A 23,427-nucleotide genomic window follows, 5' to 3' on the forward strand; every position below is an offset into this window, starting at 1 on the left:
ATAATTATATATTAAATAAGCAGCCCCATCAAGTAAGTGGGGCTGAACGAAAGATAGAATACAATGGGAATATGAAGAAAGAAAAGACCAAAGTGATGAGGGACTTAATTAGTTAGTCCAGTTCATAATACATTCAGGATTTCTAAAAAGATCTGAGCCTGTATAGCTGAAATTTGTAACTGAGGACTTCAACCAGAAAGCCAAACGGTGAAAAGTGAGATGCAAAAAATCATTTCCCAATTCAGGAGCCTTGGATTCGAAGATTAGGCCGGTTGCGCGCTATCCAAATTGACCAATAACAGACCTTTACGAGAGGATGTTGTAATAGCACGACGCTGAAATTTTCCATTAAATCAATCCGGACCATTCCTGCAGATTTTGATTTGGGTCTTTGTGTAGACAACCTGAGCACCCGAACCATTTCAAGAAACGACCCAAAGAGACCATGTTATAGGACACCAATGGAAAAGATGATTAATTGTCTCGGTTTCCTTGCAGCAGAATGGGCAGTGAGATTCCTCATAATTTATGATTCTCCTCTCAGCTAAAAAACTTCTTGTACTCAAACCTCCATGAAGAAGAAGCCAAATGAAGAAGAAGAAGCCAAATAATAGGTCTGCCTTGATAACCCTACATGATATATCTTTCTTTTTAGGACTGCTCAGCTGGTCTTGAGTATGAGGTGAAAGCTTGAGTAGGACAGTTAGTCCTAACCAAGGACTGTATTGTGATTGATTGAGTTGAAAGTTAAGACAAATGACCTAGTTCACTTCACCCCAAAGGCGCACCTGTGCATCTAGTTAGAAAGAACATTTTATAACTTACCTCAAGGTCGAGCATGGTCAGGGTTATTGTGTTGTCTATTCTGAGAAAAATGTGCCTGCAAATTTAATCTTATTTCAACAAGAGTTGTTAAGTTGATTCTTATCAGTCTGCTCTTTAGAGTTGATGATAACATGAAATTTTCATGGTTAATGCTTGTCGTTTTCTTCTTCATTTTCCTAGCTTAAAACATCTCTAGACAACTCTTTCATGTTCTATTTGCTGGGGTATTTAGACTGCTGATATTAATCGGGGATTGAAAAGCCTTGTTTCATGACTTTGTTTGGTTTTCTTCTTCTTTCTTTATTCTTTTGGGGATGTGGTATTCTCCTCTTTCTATTTACACTATTTCCTCCACACAACATTTATTCTTTCAGAAAAGTTAATTCATACATAAATAACAAGAACCAGGGTGAGGGGGTGGGGTATGTATTTGGTTGCTAGTAAAAATTGGTAAGCACTTGAAAAAGGTCCTGTGCTGAATCTAAATTGGTAAGATGTGATATACTGATATCTAGAAAGATAACTTAATCTATCTATTGAAGTAAAGCATTTAAATGCGTATACAATGTTTTTGGAACATTAAATATCTATTTGATCAGAATCTGTGAACCTAAAACCACAATGAATACAAATGCAAGTTTGTCATTGTAAACATTGCATCAATGATGCATCACGAGTGTTGCTAGAAAACATCAAGTTAAAATTGAAGCACCATGAGTTTCTGTATGGCTTGGTTTACCAACACTCACCATCTGTTGGTGCGGCAAGTTATGAACTAGCTGGCTAGTTTTTTTGCTTCCTTGGTTTTAGAAAGCACCATGAAGATTTCATGTACTTATTAATACCTGTATACCTGAAATACCCAAGATCCTAGCACCTTGCCTTGAAAGGTCGTGTATATTGTTATGGCTGTTCAGATTTTAATGCATCCATATTTTGGGCAGAATTCTTTAATAAAGTACATGCTATTAGATGGAAGTTCTTTTTAAATCTATTCAAGTCTGAATAAACTGATATTCCAACTTTCATGACTTTGTTATGTGCTCTTACTCTTCTGTTCCTGACTTTCTTTTTTAGGGTCTATTCTAACGTGCAATATAAATTAATTTTTTTTTTTGGTGATAGAAGTGATTTTTTTTGGTTGGCCAAAACCCCATGGATGCCAATAATTTGGGAGGCCCACTGCCCCAGGTGGAGAACCTGTGCTGGACACAGGTGATTGGAGAACTCAATTGCAGCCTGACTCACGGCCAAAGAATAGTCAACAAAATGTAAGTATCTGTTTCCTAATATGGTGCAAGTGCTGCAAAATAGTAAATCTGCAAAAAGGTTAATTAAAAATCAAGCAGGACTGCCATGAGGCAACCTCAAGTATCATACACCTCTGTTTTTGTCTTTTTCATTTTTCACGGTGTTTCTCACAAGAAGTGAATTTGAACGGGAATAAAAAAAGTGCTGGAAGTAATGTTTGTTTGGAACTTCTTGTGTAACATATTCTTTTTGATGATGACCTTCTAGGATGGCTGCATGAAGCTTGTCCGCTTTAAATTTCAAGGTTAATCTATTGCTATAAGCATTGGTGTTTCAATTTCAAACCTTGAGTTGCAACTGAACTTAAATGAATAGTGTGGATTTGAGCCTTCTATTTGCTTTAACTTCTACAGGGTTGAAATGATAGTGATCTTAAAGTACAAAAGCAAGCTGACAAAAATCATTTAGCTACAATAGTGCATGGTTTCCTAGTTTCTCAATTTAAAGTTGAATGTTTGGTGATATCTCTACATCCAAATTCATATAGACAGCTACTGTTGGCACTTGGCAGTAGCCAATTGAGCACTGTAGAGTATATATCTGCTAAAGTGAGAATAAGGTTAACTTCATTGCATTTTCATAAATTAAAAGGATTTATCTTCTTTTCTTTGTCAATTACAGTGCATGTATAAAAGGTTTCTTATTCAGAGTAAATTCTATTGTAAGTTTTCACAAAGTTCCCCTGGTTTGCAACTAATTCATTTGTATATCTGGAGCATAGCCCATAGCCATAAATGGAAGGTTCTTCTGGTTCAAGAAAATTAACCATGAAGCTCGTAACTAGAATTTTAGACAGAAGGGTGGCCAAGTGAACTCCTATACCCTGTACCTCTGGAATAATACGGGGAAAGGAAGTAAAAATAGATGTCTGTATGTTGATGCCATATATTACTTGAACGACACTTGGCTATATCATTATTTGTTTTTACCTTTTGCTAATGATTCCATTGTATACATTTCTGATATTGTTGTGGTGTATGAGTTCACAGTTCTTTCTCTGTTAAGGAAATCAAGCACTGATTAGGCAACCAAATCAGCACAGAATAGGCAGCAAATTTGTAATTGAACCGTTAATTATTTGTTTCCTTGTTTGTAAATAATTAGGCTTGATTATAGGCAATAGTGCAGGATCCTGATGTAGAACTATCAGTATATATATTGTAATCTTTTCATTGATTGAAATAATAAGAAGAATATTATTTCTCTTCATGGTATCAGAGCAATAGTCTAGGTATCAAAAATAAAACCACAAAGCCTTCAGCCGACTCCTATGGCAAGACCAAGGAAGCACAGCAGCAGGCGCAAGATGGGATCATCCCAATCATTCAACTTTTATCTTCATCATTCAGACCAACCTGGCGCTGTTTCTTGTGCCACAATCCTTTGGTTGAAGACACTATAGTACATGGAGCCAATCCATGACTATGGCTTTGGACAGTTAAAAATAAGATTGGGTTCATAGATGGCTCAATGAAGGAGCCTGATGAGAAGAAGTTTGATGAACATCAACAATGGAAACCGATGCAATAGTCTGGTGAAAAACTTGGCTAATTAGGATCCATGTCCAAAGAAAATTGCCACAAGTGTCATCAACTGCAAAGATGCCAAGACAGATGTGGCTTACTTACAGGAACGATTCTCGCATGTAAATGTGGTTCAACTATTTAATGTTGAGAATGAAATTTCATGACTGTGTGCAGGGAAACATGTCTGTAGGGTCTTACTTCACAAAGCTAAAGGGCCTAATGGGATGAACGTGATGCACTTTGCACTTTTCCAACATGCACTTGTGGGGCAAATCAAGAAGTAGCTGCATATATGGAGACACAGAAAACCATGAAATTCCTCATGGGTCTTAAATGATTCATACGTAGGTGTTCGCAGCAACACTTTGTTACAAGATCCACTACCCACAGTAAAACAAAGCATATTCACTGGTCATTCGCCATGAGAAACAATCAGAGGTGACAACCGGGAAAAGCCATGCTCAGCCTGAGGCTACGCTGTCTTCGCTGCAAAGGAATTCAAAACCATGAGATTGAAGCCTGAACTGAGATGCTTCAAGTGTAACAGAAACAAACCACACTGCCAAGGATTGCCGTGCACATCTCAGATGCACCTTTTGCCGCTGGAAGGGACATACAGCAGAATATTGTCGCAAAAAGAAAGCAGTGACTGAAGCTGAGTTTAATGCGACAATTTCCAAAGGCAACCAAGTGGCATCACACAAGAATGAAAGAAAGGAGATGAGTTTTCCCTTCACAGCTGAAGAATGCAAAACAGATACTCGGCATGCTAAAGAATAAAAACAACTTCTGCCAATCATGTTAGTAACTGCCCAACTCATGATGAACTCTCGGGTAAGGCTTTTTCACTCATTTCTAATGGCAACAGAAGTACATGGATTTTGGACAGTGGATGCACAAGATCATATGATTTCTGATCAAAACCTGTTCACATACTCAAGACCTGTCAATGGTCGCACTGTCGAATTACGAATGGGTTCAATAACACAAGTAACTCATAATTGGCAGAGTTCACCTATCTCTCTGATTTAATTTCTTGACAATGTTTTTGTGTGTCCCATTATTTCCGATTGGAACTTGATTTCAAAATTAGCAAGCTTGCATCTGTGCCGCATTCCTCTTGTATAACCATCTTTCTAAGCCAGTTTTGTGTGATTCAGGACCTACGTTCGGGGGAAGATGATTGGGACGGGAATTGAAAGGGAGGGGTCTATATTTTCTCGACCAAGCCAAGAAAGGAACATGCAACCATGCCCAAACTCTTCATCCGAACCTTTGGCATCAACGTCTTTGGACATTCCCTCAACCAAAGTATCCAGTTATTTCCTAAAAGTTAATTCTTGTTCTCATGACAAATGTTTAATTTGTCCATTAAGCAAAATACAAACAAGACTTCCATTTTCTTCAAGTTCCATTACCAGTACAATCTCCCATTTGATTTAATCCCATGTTGACATTGGGGTGGTTTATAAGTTGCTTCTATTCAGGTGCGAAATATTTTCTCACTATAGTTGATTGAATCACACTAGATGCACATGGATTTATCTTATGAAACACAAATCAGACACTAAGGATCTTCTAGTCAACTTCATCACATGGTTTGAAAATCAATTTGATTTCAAGGTCAAAATTATTCGTAGTGACAATGGTCCTTGAATTCAAAACTCGAAAGCTTTTACGCTAACTAAAGGTATCATTCACCAAACTAGTTTGCATTAATACTCCACAACAAAAATGGTGTTGCCGAACGTAAACATAGACATTTGTTTGTCTTCGCAAATATGGCACGTGCCTTACTTATTCAGGCCGGTCTTTCTCATCAATTTTGGGGGGATGCTATTTCTTGCTTCCGCTTACGCACTCATCAAATACACCAACCTATTCTCCACGGAAAGACACCATATGAAAATTATTTAACATAATTTCCCAATTACTCCCACTTTACGAGTATTTGGTTGCTTATGTTTTGTTTCCACTCATGCATCAAAGTCGCTCAAATTTGATCTCGAGCATCTAAATGTATTTTTCTTGGGTATCCTTATGGGAAAAAGGGATATCGAGTCTTTGATCTAGCTACAAAACGGGTCATAGTATCAAGGGATTCGTTTTCTTTGAAAATATATTTCCTTCCCTCACACCAAGTGGGTGATACTTCTCCTACTCCCAAGTTTCATTCTTACCTTTTGACATAGACTTTGCACCCCCATCCTCCTACTACCCATCAAACACTCAATGATCTTCCCTCTCCGGCCACCCCTACCCCACACATACTTGATTCCTCACAGACCACTCAACCCGACTCCTCTCCTATTCCCCACTCAAACCTCTTTCGTCGTGGCCATCGATCAATTACCATCTCTTCTTATCTGCAGGACTTTCACCTCGGCATGACCCTCCCTTTCAAGGACTGAATCGTCATCCTCTATCCACGAACTTGGGTCCATACTTCAGGTACTGTTTATCCTCTCTGTTCTTTACTTATCTTATGCTCATCTTTCTCCCAATCATAAAGCTTATACCACTCAACTCACCCTTCTCAAAGAAACTACCAGTTTTTTTCCCAGGCTGTTCAGCATCCACAGTGGCGTGAGGCCATGCATCTTGAAATTGCTGCTTTACAAGCTACTGGAACTTGGAGCTTGGTTCCCTTGCCTTCTCATAAACGGCCAATCGGCTGTAAATGGGTCTATAAGATCAAGTTGAAAGCTGATGGGACAGTTGAACGGTATAAGGCACGGCTGGTGGCTAAGGGATACAACCAAATTGAAGGAGTTGATTACCAGGAAACCTTCGCCCCTGTCGAAAAAATGGTCACTGTCCGTGTCTTACTAAGTGTGGCAGCTTTGCATGGTTGGCATCTCCACCAATTAGATGGCAACAATGCATTCTTGAATGGCGACTTGGATGAGGATGTTTACATGTCACTGCCTCCTGGCTTCGGACGAAAGGGGGAGACACGAGTTTGTAAACTCCATAAATCTCTATATGGCTTGAAACAAGCCTCCAGACAAGCCTCCTGCAGGATTCCACCAGTCTTTATCTGATTATTCTTTGTTCGTTCCGCAACTATCAGGGTAACTTTCTAGCATTACTGATATAATGTGTGGATTGATGTGATATTGGCTGGAAACAATTTGCAGGAGGACATAGAGAACACCAAGCTTTTCTTGTCCAGACAATTCAAAGCTGAAAAGACTTGGGACAACTTAAGTACTTTCTTGCAATAGAAGTTGCAAGATCATGGGATGGATCAGTTTGTCACAGAAGAAAATACGCCTTGACATTTTGAATGATATACAGGATTTTTGGGTGCCATAGCCATCTCGGTTTCCTTTGGACCAAAATGTATCATTGACACAATCTGATGGGAAGCTCTTGGAGGATGGATCAGCATACAGAAGGTTAGTTGGAAGGTTTGATATATCTGACTATAACTAGACCTGGACTTGACTTATGTTGTACACAATTTTAAAGTCAGTTCATGGACAAACCTCCGGCAACCCCATCTAGCAGCAGCTCATCAAGTCCTCAAATATATCAAGCAAACACCTGGACAGGGCATCATGTTACCATCCACGGGTAACCTTGCAGTTACAAGCATTTTGTGATGCTGATTGGGCTCGTTTGTAAGGACACAAGGAGATCAGTTACCGGTTAATTGCATTTTACTTGGAGGGGCACCTATTTCTTGGAGGACCAAGAAACAGACGACAGTATCGCGTTCAAGTGCAGAGGCAGAATACCGCTCTATGGCTACTACATGCTGCGAGATTACAATGGCTGAAAAAATATTTTAAAGGACTTGAAGATAAATCACGCACAGCCAGTGACTCTATTCTGTGATAATCAAGCAGCAATGCACATCGCATCCAATACAGTATTTCATGAGCGAACGAAACACATCGAAATAGATTGTCACTTGATACGTGAGAAGATTCAAGCAGGAATGATTCAGACATCCTACATTTCGAACTACAAGCAACCAGCAAGACTTATTTACTAAGCCATTGAGCTCCACACAGTTTGAGAATTTAACTTAGCAAGTTGGGTATAAATTAATATACACTCCAACTTGAGGGGGAGTGTTAAGGAAATCAAGCACTGATTAGGCAACCAAATCAGCACAGAATAGGCAGCAAATTTGTAATTGAACCGTTAATTAAATTTTGTTTCCCTTGTTTGTAAATAATTAGGCTTGATTATAGGCAATAGTGCAGGATCCTGATGTAGAACTATCAGTATATATATTGTAATCTTTCATTGATTGAAATAATAAGAACGAATATTATTTCTCTTTACATTCTCACTGCTGCTAACTTCTCTATACCTGCCTTGTTATTAAAAATTAAATGTAATGTTTTACATGTGTAGAATGGAGACATTAAAGAGGCGTCTTCCGTTTTCTGGTCAAGAGGGATTACAAGAACTCAAGAAAATTGCCGTACGGTTTGAGGAAAAGATTTATACTGCCGCCACCAATCAGGTATTCGGCTAATGCTAGGTTCAATAATTTCAATATTCTCTAGACATGAATATACACATGCATAAGTTTGTGGATTTTTGCATGTACACATGTGTGTGTAGTGTGTCCACACTTCCTCACTGGTCATTCTGTTAGAAGTTTCTCATCTTTTCGTTAATTCTCTGACAAGTGTTTTATTTAGAGTGACCAAGGTCCTTTTCAAGTACAAGGGAAGTGTGCAAAATGCAAATAACGAATCAATACATAAATAATTGAAAAAAAAGAGAGGACACAGGAAGTATATCCTCACAGAAGATGCAAATACAAAGAGCCTAGCATATTAGAAAGAGCATAAATCCTTTTCCCCCTTCCTCTTGTAACAATGGATTGCGCAGAGATCTAATGTTTTGTTATTGATATCTGATTTCAGTCTGATTATCTGCGTAAAATATCTCTGAAGATGCTTACAATGAGACCAAGTCTTCAAAATACCATACCCGACTGGCAATGGTAACAAACCCCTGGATCCAGGAGGTAAAATAATGGAGTACCAAGCATTGAATTTCTAAACATCTCCTTGCCTTTTGTTTTATATTCGCATTGTTAAACAAATCTCTTTTTACATTTTATTGCTGCATATTGCTATGTATATACCATGCTTTGATAAAAAATTTTGAGTAATTGATGAATGTTCCAAAAAAATTACAGATTATTTTTTGTTTTCTGCCCCCCCCCAACCCAAAATTGTCAAAATGACACTTTTATGTTTTTTAGGTAAAACCATCGTAATCATTTCCCCCTCATAAATTTACGTGTGAACTTGTCATTGTTTCATTTGTTTTTCTTGCTCAATGCCTTCTTTTTTTTCCTTTGAACATGGTTTTTTCCTTTTTGCCTTTTATCTGAACAGCTCTCATAGTATGCCGCCTTCAAGTTCACAACCAAGGGCAGTCGCTCCCTATCTCATTGCCCACTAATTGCAGTCTCAAGCACGTCAGCAGTTATCACAGAACATGCAGAATAGTATGTCATCTAATGGAGTTCAAAGTTCTGCTGGTTTTACAAATCAGCAATGCCTTCTGTCTCCGTTTAACCAGACTATCTCGAACACTGTTGGACAGAATGCTAACATGCAGAGTAATCGCTGGTGTTTCACAGAACCCAGTGGGGAATCAATGGGAACAAGGGATTCCCTCCAATATGTTTTGTCAATTTCTCAGAGACAATGCCAGGCAGGCAACAGGTTGTTCCTCCCACACGCAACAGCAGCAGTCCCAAAATCCTCAGCAGTATCTTTATAATCAGCAGCAGATACAAAACAGCTTTTAAAGCAGAAGCTTCAACAACCAGGGAAATCATCCACACTCACTTGTGCAATCTCACATCCACAGCAGCAGCAAGCAGCAAACTTGTTACATCGCCAATCAGTTGCAATCTTCTCAGACAATCTGGTTTGCAAACATCAACTGGTTATGCAGCCTCAATGAATGCAAACTGTCTCTGGCCTTCAACAGAAGCCATCTTCTGTTCAACAGTCACACAACCAATGCACAAGACTCCAATAGTCCTTAGGCAGCAAAAGCAGCAACAACCTCAACAGTCTGCTGGGTATTCATCAAGCAGCAAAACAAATGATGCAGCAGCCATAATGCCTCCACAACAGCAGCTATGGGCAACAATCAATACGCACTCCAACATGTCGCAAAATCAGTTAATTGGAAAAAACAAAACATTGTTGGGGCTTGCAGCAGCAGCAGCAGCAGAGATTGCTAGGGCAAGCAGAATAACATTCAAAAATCCGCAGCAGCAGCAGCGCAGTTAATGGCTCAACAAAACAACTCTCAGCATGCATCAAGCAACAGTTGGGCCTCAAAGTAATGTCACTGGTTTACAGCAACGCAGTTGCCTTGGAGCTCAGCCTGGTTAACTTCAAGATGCATCTAATCAGCACTCCTCTATCACATGTCTACAAAGCCCAAGGTTACCTGCAGCAGCAAGCACATAAGTAAGTGGTAGGGGGAATCAAGGGCGAGCACACTAAGGCCATAGAGCAGTGACAGTACAATAGCTGGACCAGTCTGCAACAGCGATCAATATATTCTCTATTACATACGTGATCGCGCAGGCCATGCATCAGCTCTCCTTGTCTTCAACATGCTCTCGAATGTGAGATAGCAAAGCAGTTATATAATAACTCAAAGAGCCCTTCAGAAACGTCCTCAAACTAAGGTTGTTTCTCATCTTGTCAGCCAGCCGCTCCATCTTAATTTTGCAGCTTGTGCTATTAGATAAAATATTATAATTCTTGAAAAGAATAAAATGGTCAGTCAGTAGTCTTTGGGTAGCTTATGAGCTACGGGCTGCCACTATGGCATAGATATGACTGCTATTGGAGCCATTGCAATACAGCTACATTTGTTTATGACATAATGCCATCAGTGCTTGCACATCTATTTCCCTCTCAAATGGTTCAAGTCAGCAAATGCTCTTTTGGTAGCTTTATGTGCTAACTGATGCACTGCTATTGAAACCATTGCCAATCACACTCGTTTGTTAACATCAATGCCCTCATCAGCTCATCGCACCAATTGTTCACTCTTCATTTTGAATTTAACGGACATGAAATTTTTAAAAATATATGTATAACTGGATAAATGCATTTGACACTAGGGGTAACTAATCATCAGCCAATTGAATTTATGGGCAAGAAAGAAAATTAGCAAGTGGACTACTCTGAGGCACCTTAAGGTTTTGGTGTGCTGATTTTAAATCATGCAACCTTGCTGGAAAATTTCTCATGATCACTCCTCCGATGCTAATCTGTAAGGCCATGTGAAGTTGTTTCATTTCATACTTGTTAGGAATAAGGATGTGATGCTAATCTATATTTTAATGATTGAAGATGGTTTTATTTTAAAGATTTTCCTGGTTGGGAGGTAAGGTCACTTTTTGTTGCTTTTCTTTCCAATGATAAAATTGTTTGAGCTTTTTTTTTTTAATATATAATGATCACTTGTTGGAGGGGGGGGTTCTCTGTCTGTTTGAATGAGTTACATATGTTGAGATGGATTGCTAGTTACTACAAGTTCAAAAAGGGGATGTATTCCTAATGTAAAGAAAATATAAAGTGGTCTATCTAGGAAGGGAAAACTATTAAAGCTCCTTATTCTTTAGGACAAATAAAATCTAAAATAGAATAAAACTACAAAAATTGTTACAGCAAGTGTGAATAATACATGAAATACCTTGTGTGAGAATCATTCAAGAAAATACATGAATTTCTATATCTTGTTGTTGGCTGTGATAAAATTTTTGTAGCACAAGATTTCACAGGAAGACTGGACATGAGCAAATTGGTGCTGATTGGCAAGAGGAATCTACAAAAGGTATTTTGTAGTGTTTAGCTGTTCATGTATGTCATTGGTTCTTGGATAGATTTAATGGAAAGGTTTGAATTTGGTAAAGCAGGAGTTTTTATTCGGTATGGTTGTTTTAGGTTAGGAAGACATGGTTGCAGACTAAGATAAGATAAATTATGGATAAGGATGATTAAAGGTAAATATTCAGATTTCTAGGTTCAGAGGGTTTATTTTTCCATGGATATGACACGCACAATGTTTTTCTTATTGCAAATCTCTCCTTTCAATTTTTTTCCCTGTATTTCCTATACATTTATTGTGGGTTGAATTATTATTTTTATTATTTTCACATAAGTCATTACAATAATATTTACATATATAGACAGCTGATACAAGAGTGAATGTTCTGAATAGGTCATCGTTATATTGGTTAATAGTGAACAGTTATTTTTCAGGATTAAATAATTGTGTTGGGAAAATCATAGTGACAATGGGAGAAAGAAAAATAAGTATTTTTTCAATTTTATAGAACGAAGGTTGCAATTCATAAACGTGCATGATTTTGATGAGAGTAGATTTTTTGATCGAGAATGTGACGAAAATAAAGGGTAATAGAGTTGGTTGTTGAGGGAATAGGATATAAGGGTTAATAAATCTAAAGTTACAAAGCTAAGAAGTGTTTACAAAAGTCGTGACATCCATTGACTTAGAGTGAGAACAATAGAAAAACAATGGTGAGTAGTTTGCCATGAGAGCAAAGTAACTGAAACTTGACCAACCCCTGAATCTTTGTCTGAAGGGGAAACTACACAATCCTTTATGCATCTTTGCCATGCAAATCAATAACTATATTCTCTATTTTGAGGTTTTCAGCATTGATTCCACTCTGCTATTTTTATCTCAAACAATATATGCTGTCCCTGCCCATTTTTATTTATTTTATTTATTTGTTCAATTCTCTCAAGTTTGCTTATGTTACTTTCTGAACTCTGGCACCTGAAAGAATCAAAGCATATGATTGATAATTGTTTGCTGGTTATATGTACTTCTAGATCAAAGTTATGAAGGAAACGTTAATTTGCCTGAAATAAATGAATGTACCAGAGAATTGCTACAAGTTACAGCAGGTAAATTGTCTTTGTAATTTTTCTGATTTATTTGCTCACACATGATTCAATAAACCCCACAGTTTGAGCTTTTGTATTAATTTATTTTCCCTATCAGCATTGCTTGTCACTGTAATTCAAATCTGCACTGAATTACCCCCCCCCAAAACCACACCCCACATTTTTTTCACTATGTTTTACTAGTTTAAAGTACAAAGGGTCAATGCAATTTTTTAATTCTCGTGTATGTTAACTTTGCTTTCCAGCATGACCCTCTTCCCTCAAACAAACCGACTTCAGAACAGCTTGAAAAGCTGAAGGTATTCAAGCCATGTTGGAGCGCTTGATAGCATTCTTACAGTCTCTTAAAAAACAACATCGCACCTACTTTCAAGGAGAAAAGTGGGGTTTCTATGAGAAGCAGATTGTAGGTTTTTCTAAACCCAAGCAGATACAGGAAGCCTATTCTATCTACAGCAAGGACACTTCCCAAACCTCATATTCAACCTATGCAGCAACCCCAATCTTCAAGTTCCTCAATTGCAGTCCCATGAAAAATCAACTGAATCCCCAGTTGCAATCAATGAATATGCAAGGTTCTGTACCAAAGATGCAGCAGATAAACAATATGTCAAGCTTCGCTGCATAATTCTTCTTCAACTTTATCTGGGGATTTCGACGTCACAATCAAAATGATGAATCAAATACAACCAGGCTCCAATTTTAGATTCTGGACAAGGAAATGCACTGAGCTCATTGCAGCAGACACCTGTATAGGATCTGTCAACAGAATCTCATGAGCATTTCCCAACCAACCAATGTTAACACATTGTCAACACAAAAGTGGGGCGAGTATGCTTGCAGCCAAATATTCCCCTTCAGTCGAATTCCAATATGATTCAACACCAGCATCTAAAACAGCAGCAAAGCAGAGCATGAACAACAGATGCTACAAACACAACAGCTTAAAAACGATTGCAGCAACACCAGAATCGACAGATGCAGCAGCAGCAGCAATTACACCAGCAAACTCCCATCTCCTATGCCAGGAGATTTCTGACAAACCAGTTTCTGGGTATTTCCTCACTCTTAAATACTGGAAATATTGTACACAACATCTGTTGCACCAAGCACTGGCTCCCTCCCTTGCAAATTGGCACTCCTGGATATCTGCATCACTTTGCTTGCAGACTTTACCAGTCCTGATGGTGCCTCATGGCGCGTGGCTTTGACAAACTGTTTTCTGGCAAGTCAAATGTTACAGAGCAACCAACTTGAGTACTTGATTGAAGCGGGTTAGTGATGCTTCTCCTTTTTGGTTTTACTCCACCCACCCTTATTTTGGAGGTTTCTGAAAAAGAAAACTTCTTTGTGAATGAGATGGTGATGCGTAATTTTTTTTCCCAGGTGAAATCGCTGTCTCCCAAAGCACTTAGTGCATCTATCGGTGACATTGGCTCCGTTGTCAGTATGTATTGACAGAATTGCTGGTTTCTGCAGCTGGTAATGGATCTAGAGCTGCAGCTGGTGAGGATTTGGTAGCAATGACAGGGATGTCATCTTCTTTCGTTTTGTCTTTTTTATTTTTCACGTGTTTTCTCACAAAGATGGGAACTCGAGGGAATAAAAAGTGCTGGGAAGTAATTTTTTGTTGGAAACTTCTTGTGTAACATCTTCTTTTCGATGATGACCTCTTGGATGGCTGCATGAAGCTTGTTTCCGCTTTAAATTTCAAGGTTAATCTATTGCTATGAGCAGTGGTGTTTCAATTTGAAACTTTGAGTTGCAACTGAACTTAAATGAATGGTGTTGGATTTGGGGCCTTCTATTGAGGATCTTAAAAGTACAAAAGCAGCAGACAAAAATCAATTAGCCACAATATATGGTCTCCTAGTTTGCAGTATAAAGTTGAATGTTTTTGTTGACCTCTCTACATCCAAAAATCATATAGACAGCTACTGCTGGCACTTGCAGTAGCCAATGAGCACTGATATAAGGTTAACTCGTTGCATTTTCATAAATTAAAGGGATTTCTCTTGTTTTCTTTGTCAATTACAGTGCATGATGTATAAAAGTATTCTTACTCAGAGTAAATGCTATTGTAATGTTTTCACAGAGACGACTCTGTTTTGCTTATTTATCTTGGAAATAGAAAGGCAATCAACCAAGAGTAAGGCATCTTCTGAAGAAACAAAGAAAATTTAATAACCCAAAACTAAGCAGCAGGTAGAAGGCAAAAAACTAAGCACAAATTTTCAGGAAGGGACAAACGGAAAAAACCAAAAAGAAACTAGAGAAAAATACAGACTCGATTTCACAACACCTATTTTTCTTTACCTTGAAACACTTTAAATAGTTTTTATTAAATTTATAATGATTTGATTTCTAAGCATATAAAAAATCAACTTAATGATCAATTCTCTATAATTTTGGCATTACTAAAAACATCCAAACTAATAAACTATTAGTTAATTTATAAGTCATTTTAATACATATTTTAGTTATGAATTCACCAAACATTTTGAAACAATTCATATTGATGAAATTTAACATGTTCAATTTTAGATTTTTGACTTACTAGTTCTTCATGAATTACTTCTAAGCATGCTATATATCTCTAAGACATTTTTTTTATAGAATATGATTCTATCAAATTCACTTTCACCCAATGTTTAATATAAAATATTCTGGCTTTAAACATCCATAAAAAATAACTTTTTATCAATTTTTTGTATATTAACTTCTGATTTTAGAAATCTCAATACCATTTTCATTTTTTTTATGTCTAGAAAATCTATTTTGTACGGATAGCCACAAATTAAAATCAATAGATTGACAATAAATTATCATACAACAATTTATTACTTGCTCTTTGGTGATAGGAATGTGATTGTAATATTATTTTCCAAGCTTACTCAATCTCTTATTCTTGAAAGCACAACCAATAATAAATGGCGAATCAAAATTTATATCTTACTCTCTGTAAGAATTTTGACTGCATAAATGTGAAAAAGAATAGTTTTAAAAAGACTAAAAGTTTTCTTCATTATCAAAACTAAGTTAGAATTGTCTCTTTTATAGGTAATTCTGACACTTAATTTTAACATAACTGGCAAAAGGTTAGTCAACTTTCTAGTTTTTGAAAACTACACGATTATATTTCAAGTAGAGTTTTAACAAAACACAACTTTTTCATTAAACACCACCCCTAAACAATCCCTCCACATGATAAAAATGTTTGATCTGAATAAAATACAAAGTAGACATGAAAATAAAGAGTAGGAGCGAAAAGTCGATGCATCGAGCAAGATAACTTTTTGGCCTTGACCTTTCATAGTTAAAACTATTGGATTCACTTCGGCTATCAGCAAACATGATATTTTGAGTTGCTTAGCCTTTTGTGTGAAAAACAGATAATACAGATTACACAGTTCATTTTCTTACAATTTTGGTTCTCATAGTTGTGTTCATTTTGACCTCAAATACATCTTGATTTCAGAGAGCTTTAAAGAATTTTGCATTTTCAATCCTGTGGATAGAAGTGCCTTATTTCACACTCACATTGGGGTGATTCTTATTAAGAGTATCATGTAATACATCACTTGAATTTCTCAAGCTACAAAAGTCATTAAAAGCTTAGCTTATCCTATTTTCATTGTAGATAGCACTTTATATCATATGAATGGGTAAGAGGGCTATTATTAAATGACACTTGATTTGGTTTGCTTCTTTGAATTCTAGATCTGGATCTCTAGTAAACTAGGTTGGGTCACTATCATGACAATTCATTAAACTGTGTCTTAATCTCATTCCCCTCAATGATTATCGACTTGCTTTATTGTTAAGCATTTTATTAGTAAATCCATGATATTATCATTGAACTTTACATGGTCAATAAAGATAATCTCATTTTAGATCAACTATCTTATAATATTAACAATTGTGTCAATACTTTATATATGTGTGTGTGTGTGTGTGTGTAAGCGTGGTTATATTTTATATCAATATAATAATAATAGCAAATGTGAAGTATGTATTCAAGCAAAGACGACAAAGAACCTTTTTCCTAAAGTAGAAAGGAATTCTCAATTACTTAAGTTGGTCCATTTTGATATATATGAAATAAATGGTATGTTAACAAGGGTTGGGAAAAGATATTTCATAACTTTCATTGATGATTATTCTTGTTTTACTTGTGTTTACTTTTTAAGAACTAAAGATGAAGCCTTTGGAAAATTCAAAGAATTCAAGAAAATGGTAGAAAATCAAAAGGAAAGGCAAATTAAAGTTCTTAGAAGTGATAGAGGTGGAGAATTCTTTTCTAAGGAGTTTTCTACATTTTATGAGGAAAACGAAAAAATTCATCAAATGACAACACCCTATACACCTCAACATAATGGACTTGCTGAAAGGAAATACAAGACCTTAATGGATATGGTCAATGCCATGCTTTTGAATGATAAACTACCAAATAATTTATGGGGTGATGTCTTACTTACTGCATGTCACATTCATAATAGAGTACTAACTAAAAAATCAAATGTTTCTCCCTATGAAGCATGGAACGATAGAAAACCAAATCTGAATTATTTTAAAAGTGTGGAGGTGAGTAGCTTTTTGGGTAAAAGTTCTGATCCTCAAAGAAAAAATTAGGACCCAAAGGTCTTGAGAGTGTTTTTTGTTGGTTTATGCACAAAATTCAAAGGCTTATAGATTGTTCACAACAAGAATTCACAGTTTACCGACGGAAATATTTTTTTGTCGTGTATGTGATTGATAGTACGTCGGTAAAATATTTACCGACAGAATATGTCCGTCGGCTAACCTTTCGTCGGTGATTCCCCATTCCGTCGCTATATCGGTTGGCAAAACAAAAAAACCATTTATCGACGGTTTTACAGACGGAATTTGCGCGCCAAAAAAAAATAATTTCCCGCTTTCAATAATACCAACGGATTTAGTATTCCATCGGGTGATATCAATATTCACCGATGGTTAAGTTCCGGTCGTAATTTAGTTGGTGAATTGTTGAAAACACCGACATAAATACCGTCTGTGAATTCGTCGGTAATATATAATATCGACGGAATTAATCTGTCGGTAAATCTGTTGGTGAGTCATGAAAAAACCGACCGAATTTATCCATCTGGAAATGTGTCGATGATGGTCGCGACTACTGTCTAATGCCGACAGATGTATTCCGTCGGTAAATCCCTTTGTAATTTTTTATTTATTTTATTTTTATAATTATTTAGAAATACATAATATAAAATGATATAAATTAATGGTAATAAAAACCAATTATGCAAATAAATTTATATTAAGCATCAAAAACAAAAAATGAAAGATAAATAATATTCATTACAAAATGAAATGTTTTCAAAAAAACATTAAATGAAATTTTTAAATGTAAATAATGTTTTATCAAAAATTAATATAAAGGAGGAGGAGGAGGATCAGGAGGAGGAGGAGGCTGGCTGTTATGCGGCCAACTTGGATTGGGTGCCCATGTTCCACCTTGTGACATGTTTATGACCATTTGACGAAGCTCTTCATAGGCCGCTCTTTGTTGTTCAGATTCTGCTGTGTATTGTTCTTTGAGTTTTGTGTACGTCTCTCATAGGTGGTTGCACCTTTGCTACAAGGCCACGAGCTCCTTAGATTGGGAGCTCGATACTGATTGGGAGCTCCCGACGGTTGAAGCAGTACGGGTCGTCCGCAAGTTGTTGGCCCTAGTGTTGGAGAGCCCGTAAACCCGATTCTTATTGGGTCCACCTGACGATTCAGCCTCCATCCACAAATCTGGATCAAATTCCGGATGGGTCAAAGGATCGTCCCCGTATGTCTCCCTCAACCGATTATTATAGGTCTCCTGAAAATAAAAAAAGTAATCATCATATTCAATTCAATAAACATAATAATAACTTACAAAATAAAATGGATGAATAAACATACCACAAAATGTTGAGCGCGACTGTCAACGAACTGTTGCACCCCCTTTGGCGGTCTTGACTCCGCACGTGCGTCTCCACAAACATCTCCATAGGGTTCGGCTCACATCCAAGAGAAGTAGCCTATAATGAAAAAAATTTATTAACAACAAATTAATTGAATGATATATTTCATTTAAATTAATCTTACCATCCGTTTCGCATGTGCAACAAACGGAACGAAGCTGCCGGTGTGCGTTGTCACCGAGCCATGAATTGGCCGATTCCGGTTGCCAGCACAAAAGTTGTATTGTTTTCGATGTTATCTAGTTGCCGCGTGATTTTCCCACACCCTCCTCACAACATTGTTATGTTCGTCGTCCCAGCAGAATCGATTTTGTGTATAAAAAAATATTTTTAAAAATGTTAATAATTTATTTACAAGTATATTAAGAATTTATTAGAAATAAGCTGAAAATTATATATTAACACGAACCTCAAATCTGGAAAACCATGCATTGATTTGAGCTGGATATCTGACTCCATTGAAACAATGGAATCTCCATCGACGCTTTAAACGCCGATGATATTACTCGGGCCGCCTCAATGTTTGTGAACCTAAAAACAATTGAAATTAACTAAATAGTGACTTCATAAATTTGTTTTAAATTTGTTTTTTTTTTTAAAATTTAAAACCTTAACAAACTTACATTAAGATCGTCCTTCCATTGTGCCTCGTACTTGCGGGTCCATCGATTCCGCTGCGAAGGCATGCCGCTTCTGCGACGTGAAACATCGCTGGAAGAGGCAGCATCAACTGACGGCGCAAGTGTGTAGGTGCCTCTTCTTGAGAGGCAAGGGCTTCGTCACTGCTAGACGAACTAGATGTGACCGTATGCATACGTGCAGCTCTGGTTTTCATTCTCTGCATCTAACGAATTTATATAAATATTATATAATTCAATTGAAATGTTAAAAAAAAATTCGGCAGCAGCTCCCCTATACTTGGATACTACCCAAATCCACAAACCTGCAAATATTAACAATAGCCACAACAAATTAACCCAATCGATACTAATTATTCCAACATATTCAATTACTAATCCTAAGGTAAATTCTACATTAACAATTACAATTCAACAAATTATTCAATAATTATGTCAATACAAAAAAACTATAAATTCAAAATAAATAGAAACAATTAAACACAAATCATCAAGTTAGAGTAAAATTAATAATTCTTCCAACATATTCAATTACTAAATCTAAGATAAATTCAACATTAACAATATTAATTCAAGAAATTATTAAATATTCATTATGGCAATACAACAATAAATATATTCAATAAATTTTTAAAAATATAAACTAACAATTAAAAAACATATGCAATTACTAATTCTAAGGTAAATTCAACATTAACAATATTAATTCAACAAATTAATCAATAATTATATATGGCAATACAACAATAAATTAAAAAACAAATATAGACTAACAATTAAAATCAATGGAAATAATTAAATACAAATCATGCAATAATAGAATAAAATTACTAATTATTTCTAACATAGTCAATTACTAAATTCTAAGTTAAATTCAACTTTAACAACAAATATCCAATAAATTAACTAATACCAATTATAACAACACAACAATAAAAAATATTCAAAAAAATTCAAAAAAAAAAACCTCCATCAAGAAAAGGAACGAAATATACATACCTTAATAATATGTCGAATTCAAAACTTTATCTACATTACAAAAAAATACACCAAAACAACAAAATAACAAAAATAAAAACAACTACAACTAAAATATAAAGAAAATAAAATAACATAGAAAAAAACCACATACCTTTATTCAAATCTTGCAAGAGATTCAAGGTGAAAGCCTTGAAGGATTGAGAGCAAAAAACTGAAAATTATAGGGCAGCGGAGGAGAAGAAAAAATGAGGGGAAGCGGCGGGCGCTGGAAGTTATAGGTTATATGGCAGATTTACCGACGGATATTAAAAAAATATTATTAATTTTTTAAATCAGTCGGTAAAAGGTCAACAATCCGTCGGTAATTTTTGAATTTCGCACCGAATTTTTTAATTGCCCTCCAAATTTTTCGCGGTCCGTCGGTAATATGGCATGGTCAGAGGTGCATTCAATTCACACCCTTTGGAATTCGCGCATTCTGTCGGTAAAATGTGCCCACCGACAACTTATCGACGGAATGAAGCCGTCTGTATAAACGTCGATAAAGTCGTCGGTATAAACATCGATAAAGTCGTCAGTATGGACGTCGGTGATTGTGGCATTTCGGTGTAATTATTTTCGAACTCTCTGTGAGATGCCAACGGACTAATGTCCGTCGGAATGGACGTCGGTGATTGTGGCATTTCGGTGTAATTATTTTCGAACTCTCTGTGAGATGCCGACGGACTCATTTCCGTTGGTGAAGACATCGCTAAAGTCGTCGGTATAAATGTCGGTGATTGTGGCATTTCGGTGTAATTATTTTCAAACTCTCTGTGAGATGCCGACGGACTAATGTCCGTCGGAATGGACGTCGGTGATTGTGGCATTTCGGTGTAATTATTTTCGAACTCTCTGTGAGATGCCGACGGACTCATTTCCTTCGGTGAAGACGTTGCTAAAGTCGTCGGTATAAACGTCGGTGATTGTGGCATTTCAATGTAATTATTTTCGAACTCTCTGTGAGATGCCGACGGACTAATTTTCGTCGGAATGGACGTCGGTGATTGTGGTATTTCGGTGTAATTATTTTCGAACTCTCTGTGAGATGCCGACGGACAGTGGTCCGTCGGTATGGACGTCGGTGATTGTTCAATGTACATTAGGTGTTATGTTTGTATTTTCTGTTTACCTTCCTGCAAAAAATTCAATAACAAACTGTCCATTGCACAAAACAATAGCAACAGTGCTTAAACAATAAATATATATTTCATGTTTCAAAATATATCATCCATAATGTAAATTACATTAAGAAAAGGGTTTTACACATAATTAGTCAGAATTATCTTCTTCTTCTTCGTCATCAATTGAATAGCCATCACATTCATCGCAATCTTCAATATGGATATTGATTAGTATTTAAAAGTGCATATTTATCAAGGTTTTATATCATCATTTTGCACTTAAAGTATCAATAACTCTTTAACTAAAGCATGTTTTATAATAAAAAGTCTAATACTATAAAATGCCCTAATATATGGTAAATGTTCATCTTAAATGTAGGCCTATCACATAAATCAAAGGATTGATTGACGAATTCAACTAGTGAAATTTGTGAAGATAAAGAGAGGGTGAAACTTAGAAAAGAGATGTTGGTGCAGTCCAAACTGGAACACTGTTTGGTGTTTGGGTCATATCTCGAGTTCTAGATGTCCAAATGACCTCAAATGTTTACACAACCTTGGTGAGACATAGGCCTACAACTTTCATGTGAACATAAAAATCTAACAAGGCCGTTTTCAAGTCCAAATCATAACAACAACGGAGAAGTCCACTGCCCCATGGATCCAGCAGGTTATAATGCAGCGGAGCATTGAATTTCTAAACGTCTTACCTTCTGTTTTTCTTCTCGCATTGTTATCAAACTCTTTTAAATTCTGCATTGAAATTTTTGTAGCATCCCTAGATTCTACATGCAAAAGGCGCTGATTGGCAACAGGAGATCTATCAGAAGGTAATTTCTTTGATTTACTGTTCATTATATGGAGTTCATGTATGCCATAGTCTTGCAAGATTTCAATGGAAAAAGGTCTCAAGAAAATAAGTGGGGATTATTCCATTGAATCATGACCATATCCAGTATTGTTGAATTTTATAGAAAATGAGGTTGAAATTTTGAATGTCTCAAGTCACAGCTGCATGTTTGACAAGGACAATTTTATTTTTTTATGCTTAGGAGACCAATATTTTGCTGAGGAATTCTATGATGAAAAAGTTGGTGACTGATGTTTTTAAAAACTGGAGTTGAGGAATGGCTGAGTGCATGGAGATCATGTTAAAAGTGAAGCTGTAGAGAAGGCAATCACTCAAATTATGATGGGTGAAGAAGCAGAGGAAATGAGTAGCAGAGCAAAGAAACGGCCAGGAAGGCTGTTGAAGAAGGTGGATCTTCTTGCTCCGATTTCAATGCTTTGATTGAATAACTGAGGTGGGGTCGCCCTTGAAACAAAGGCATAGAATATTTTGTTTATACTTTAGTAGTGGTTTTGGCAATTTATTTTCAGACAAGTCTTGAGAGTTGAAAGAGTAATCACACTCGAGTAAATGACCAATCCAAATCAGTTTCCTTCCTAATGATTCAGGAATGACAAGTCCAACTTATATATTTAGCCCAAATAACTAATCAAATAGAAAGGCTGAGCTTAGAGACAGTACACTACAAATTACCAATAGCTAGACAAACAATCATCACAAACAAGGTACGACCATCTCCCAGTAACAAATTCACCTTCTGAAGTTGGAGAACTTGCGAAAACTAGCCACCATAAAATAGTAGCAAGTATCTATGCAGTCTTCGATGAAGTACAACCACCTGCGTCGCCAATATGGATTGATGTAGAGAACTGCTGCAATCGTCATCACCACAACTGTGTAACATACACCGAAACTGATGTAGAAAAACTCCATGTCTATGAAACCATCATCTCCTTGTTCATCATCAGGCACTGGCTGTGATGGCACTGATTCCTCGCTACAATTGTTTCGCAATGGAGGTCCACACAAGAAAGGATTTCCTTCGTAACAGCTTTCATCGAAGGTCCCAAACTGAAATTTTCTCTCGGGTGTCTTGCCTGACAAGTTATTGTGCGCCACACTAAAAACTTCAAGTGTGGTAATTTCAGTAAGTTGTGGAGGGATGGCACCATTCAAGTTGTTGTAAGAA

The 23,427-nt window shown here is 36.6% G+C and overlaps 2 pseudogenes; both read left to right on the top strand.

Moving 5' to 3' along the window:
* Window positions 1-1,980: 1,980 nt before the first annotated feature.
* Window positions 1,981-23,427, top strand: part of LOC118044112 (mediator of RNA polymerase II transcription subunit 15a-like) — a 48,296-nt pseudogene continuing 26,849 nt past the window's right edge.
* On the top strand, window positions 9,350-22,679 carry LOC140955393 (uncharacterized; annotated as a pseudogene).

This window comes from Populus alba, chromosome 3 (genome assembly GCF_005239225.2).
Source record: "Populus alba chromosome 3, ASM523922v2, whole genome shotgun sequence".
Lineage (NCBI taxonomy): Eukaryota > Viridiplantae > Streptophyta > Magnoliopsida > Malpighiales > Salicaceae > Populus > Populus alba.